Source organism: Apium graveolens, chromosome 10 (assembly GCF_009905375.1).
Source record: "Apium graveolens cultivar Ventura chromosome 10, ASM990537v1, whole genome shotgun sequence".
NCBI lineage: Eukaryota > Viridiplantae > Streptophyta > Magnoliopsida > Apiales > Apiaceae > Apium > Apium graveolens.
The window spans coordinates 6,620,347-6,625,918 of NC_133656.1; the positions used below are offsets into that span (position 1 = coordinate 6,620,347).

Here is a 5,572-nt window from a genome sequence, read left to right on the forward strand (position 1 = left end):
TGATCTGCAACTACAACAGAGAGCTTGGTTGTCTTATGCGGTCCTTCATTAATTCTGTCAAGGTATTCTGGATCTGTAGCTTCTAGAAACATAGTCATCTTCACTTTCCGTGTGGGGTACTCAGAAGGTCTTAGTATGGGAACCCTTATAGTCTCATATCGACTGTGGATTTGAGTCTTTTGAGTTTCTTCAGTTTTGGCGGGCTTGGTTGGCTTTTCTTCTTCTTCAGACATGATTGGTTTGGATCTTTATTGTATGTGTGTTAACAGACAGGCTCTGATACCACTTGTTAGGTCACACAATACTGTATAAGGGGGTTGATTACAGTGTAGAATAAAATCAAATCGATTTCGAACACAGGTAACAGTAAATAGATATATTCGATATAATAAACTCTGTTACAATCGAACTGTTCTCTCTCAGTGATGAAGAAATATCACGACAGCTTCTAGGTTACAATGTATGATCTTCTCGATAATGATAACATATATAGTGTAAACCTATGTCTGTGTTTATATAGTACACAGTTACAAGATAACTTCTAATTGATATGGAATATAATTCTGTCTCCTAAAATATATTAATCAGATATCTTATACAATTCTTTAAGTCCTCTAACTCTTTCCATGCATATCTTCTTTTTATATTAGTCTCGATCTTCTTTCCTGTAAATCAGCTTCCTTCATTAACTGTTAGTCCTCCAGTACTTAAATTCTGATATCCATCTTTTGATATTATCTTCTGATAATCTAAGTCCTGATATCCTTAAGTTCTGACTTCCAGTAAGTACTGATTCCAGTAAGTACTGATTCCAGTAAGTACTGATATTTCCTGTTTGTTAAGATCTGAAAACTAAACATGAAACATATTAGACATGACATCTCAAATATATCTAACATATTGTTATTTTTTAATTATAGTTGGATCAAACATATTACGTTATTGACATGGTTTGTGGGGATAGTGAGCTGAGTCCCCACCCATTTGTTGTTGTTGATGCCGTATACAGGTACTGGATCAACATCTTTAGTTTAATGTTGTTTTAATACATATTTTTGAATATTCATTAAAAAGGTCAAATTCATGATGTAGATCTTTTAAACATAAAATACACAATTTATCTATGGATACATCAATCATTGCAACCATTTTGATCCTCTAGCGAATTTTAAACAATTATACCAGTTTCAGAGACCGAGACATGCCTTTTATTTGCATGATAAATCAAATAGAAGAATCAGAAAGTTCGGATGTTTTAAGTTCTCCTTGCACGTATTGGCTTGTCATACTATTGATTGTGCAAAGTCACTGTTTATTTTAATGGAGTAAATCATAGTTCCAAGTGTTTATCACTATAAATACGCTAGTACATATATTATAAAAGCAAATAATTCATAGTGCCAATCCAACTTTTTTTTTGTTAACCTCTCTATTAGGAATGACAATTTCTTTAAATAAAGTTATAACTTTAGTTTGGAAAATATATCAATTTCTATTTCAAAATAACTTATGTAGTAAATGTTTCAGGAAGTTCTGGTTTGGTTTGCTGGATTTGGAGCAGAAGCGGATGAATGGGTTGATATACGTAGGCATGTTAGATAAAGGTCTCTTCCACGTGAATTCTCAAAATATGCTTTGGGAGTGTGAGATAGGCGAGGGCGTAGCAGTTCTTCCAGGAGATATGTTAAGTTAGCAAACATGCAGAATTTTTAGAATATTTTTTAAGTTAAGAATATTGTGGTTGTTGGATGGCTTGGTTTTTCTGGATGTTTTACTGAATTTGGGGTTTCTTAAATACCAATAGCACATTTTCAATTTTTTATTTGTCAAAGTGTTACATTAGCTTCATAAAATGTTACCATAGGCAATATAAATATTTCAGTAGCTTACATACCAATGTTACATTAGCTACTAAAGTGTTACAACAGCTACTAAAAAAATACCAGTAAAATGGGGTCCACATTTTTAAAATTTTTGTGCCACTCTAAGGTAACATATATTTTAGTTTACATTATGATTGATTTATGTCACCTTAGGGGTCTAGGGTAACAGAAAAACCTATGTTACACTAGTGGGATTATATGTTAGCTTAGATATCCTAAGGTATCGACGAAAACCCTAACATAAATTTTATGTTACCTTAGGCTATTTTTTGCCTAAGGTAATATTTTAGGGGCCTATTGTAACAGTTTTTTTGGATACAGAAGGTTGTTTTTGGTGTTGTGAGGGGGTCGTGTTTATGTATATTATGTTGAGTTATATTACGTTTGTTGTTATTGTTGTTCGTGACGTCAACTCCTGACCCCGGGGTTGATGTTGTCACAATTTAGGCCCAATAATTTATGCTTGGATGGCGTTACTCGGCCTCTTATGCTAACTCCTAGTTCAATTAAAATCCATGACTCTGAAACTTAAAAATTGCCACCCTTTTCCTCAAATAGAAACTTGTTAATAGGACTCCACAAAGAAGTCGTATCTAGTTGAAAAGGGGAAGCTCGCCAATATTTTCCAAGCGATGCTTATTAATGGATTAACTTGTTCCATGACCTTACTTCTCGAATGTTGGGTAAGTAAATAAAAACTCTCTTTCTTTATCTTTTCAGCATCTTCGTTGTGAATATAAAACACATCGGTGAGCACGATCCCCTATATTTTGAGCGAATATTTAAAACTCCTTCATAAAGAAAGATTTAATTTTGAAAATGGGGTTTAGGATCCTCTCTTTATTTTTAAAATAATCTTGATAAAGTTTAAAAATATTCTTCGAAAATATCAAAGACCAAAGATGATTTGAATAATATATATCATTTTCAAAAATATTAAAAAAAATAATTTAAGTATTCTTCTTTAAATAATTATTGATTAAATAATATTTTTAAATAAACTAATCGGAGTTAAAAGTCCTTAAATGAAAATTCAAAACTAATATTTATTTAATAAATAATATAAATATTTATCAAAAACCATATATAACATACTCGGGGACATCGTCTCCCGGTTTAAAGTATAATGTTCAAACTTGTATGCCCTATACTAAGGGTATACATAAAACATAGCTTATTACTAGCATAGGTATTATATAGCTCGTAAGCTGAACTTTAAACCATCGTATTTCACTATCGAAATATCATGATTTCAAAACATGCATGCATATATGTATCGTGGAATTTTAACTTCAAATCATACATGCATTTTTATCGTGAGATTACGTTTTCAAAACATTCATGCATTTATATCGCAAGATATTGCATATACTTGTAATCATTACAACAACATTAATTAGGGTTTAACAGCTTGTCTGATTGTTCGGGGGTGGTAGTTGGTCTCGGGTTAGTCCGATAATCTATAAACAATAACATAACTCGGGATTAGTCATCGATTTCTTAAGAAACTAATCATTACTCTCATATACATTAACGCTCATTTTCAAGTCATTGATTAACATTTCTCGTTTCCACACCCTCGGCTCCATCATTTTTATAAAATCAAAAAAAAATCCTTTTAATGCGAAACCTTCGCGAGGGACTTACTAACTGCCTCAAACACTTTACATAAAAATTTCATGATCAAACAAGTAATTTAGGGGTCTCAAAAACAGTTTCAAAGTTATATGTAAGGTAGGGGTGGTTTCGCGAAACGCCGTTAGTTAAAACAATCATTTATCCTAAACCGTAAATCTGATTAATGCGATCTATATACCAAAATGAATCTTAAAACATGAATTAACTAATAATGGCAGTAGTGATGTTCAAAAGAGGGTTTTGTAAAATCGAAAATTATGACAACTATAAATTAACGATTTCCAATTTACGAATCCATCCAAAAATCAATCCATACCAACCCAATCATGAACCCAACATACTTAACTATACTAACATGTTAAAATCTGTCCAAAACCTTGTCACATCAAAAACCACCAAATCAATCAATCAATATCTTTCTTAATTCAGCTAAAATATACAAAATATACTAACCATTCATAACTCTAATCCAACACAAAGTTCATACTATAAATCAAAGATGAGAGCTTGTTTATACCTTCTTGAAGCTTTTTAACACAAGAAAAGAGCTTGTATAGTCTCTAGGAGCCTTGATATATGCTTAATTAACCTTAATCTTACATGAAAATTAAGAAAACCAAAGTTAGTCACTATTCATCACTATTCATCATCATTTTTGATGATTTATTTGGACTAGCTAGACATGTATTTTGATGCTCCAACTTCTAGGATAACTAAGTTATGATATCAAGAAGCTATGTTAATTACCTTAAGAATTATGAAGGAGCCAAGCTTGGACTTTGAATCTTCTTTATAACGACTCGTGTATTTTTAAATTATTTATTTATGTATTTATGGAAAGTATTATTTAAATAGAATATGTGTGTTGGTTTTGACAGCTATGTGTCGTTTGACTATTGATGTGTGATTTGTAATATACTGGATTGTCCGCGCGATTACTTATGGGATCGTATTGAATTACTTTCACTTTCAAAAGTGGATTTAGTGCAAATTTATTTGCATAAATATTGAGAATGTTTCTAAAATTGTTTTTATGATTTTATAATTATAATAATTATTTTTAGGATTTTATAAAATTAAGAAATCAATATTTCATTAATTATTTATCTTTAAATAATTTTCTGAGTATGTTTAATGGTAAAATCCATATTTAATTCTAAAATTCTTCAAAAATTATGAAACTCGTATTTATTTAAGTTTGGAATATTCCGAGAATTTTAAAAATTATTTTGGAAATTTTCGGGATTAATTTCACCCGCGCGTTGTTTCGGTTATTTGTTAAAAGCGGGTATAAAGTGCGTTTTAGAAATTATGTTGAAATTACGACATTTACGTTTTTATTTACTTCGGGATATTTGTAACATTTTAAGACTGTTTTCGTAAATTTCTGAATTTATTTAAAATATAGCTCGATTCGTTAATTTCGAAATGGGGATACGAGTTGCATTTCAAAAATATTTTAAAAATTATAAAAAATTTATTTCATTAGTTTCGGGATTTTTAGAAAATTTTAGGAGTATTTTGGTACGGTTTGGGTAATAATTATTCGCAGATTTTACCGTTAAAATCGATTAAAATGATGTGAATCAGTTTGTAATCAGTCAGGACACGACACATGTCCATTAAACGGGACACGTGCCGTGTAATTAAACAAAACAGAGGAGTGAGTCATTGGATATGGTAAACATCAATCTGTAGTCTCTCAATCTCTCATCTCTCGTTCTCTCTCACCTCTCGTTTCCCTCGTTTTTCCTTCGTTCATCTTCTTCGGCTCTTTCTTGTGCCGTTTCTTGTTGCCGTTGTTTGCTCCGCCACCACCGCTTAATTTTCCGGTGAGGCTTGGTGGTCTGATTGATCCTGTTGGTATATATATATATATATATATATATATATATATATATATATATTGTGTGTGTATTCATATGCTCGTGTGTGTGTGTGATTATGTGGTGTGTGTGGCTAGTGTTTTTGCCGTCGTTGACCCCTGTTTCCGGTTGTTGTTGTGGCTGTCCTGCTCCTTTTCCGTTTCTGCGCGTATGGCGCGTATGGTT

General features: G+C 31.6%; 1 long non-coding RNA gene across 1 annotated transcript; it reads right to left on the reverse strand.

Annotated features, from left to right (window-relative positions):
* Positions 1-578: 578 nt before the first annotated feature.
* On the reverse strand, positions 579-4,400 carry LOC141690215 (uncharacterized). The gene is made up of 3 exons (XR_012562689.1): positions 4,269-4,400; positions 4,039-4,116; positions 579-845 (listed from the first exon to the last, which is right to left on the reverse strand). It is a non-coding gene; the product is annotated as an uncharacterized LOC141690215 (long non-coding RNA).
* Between the last annotated feature and the right edge of the window lie 1,172 nt (positions 4,401-5,572).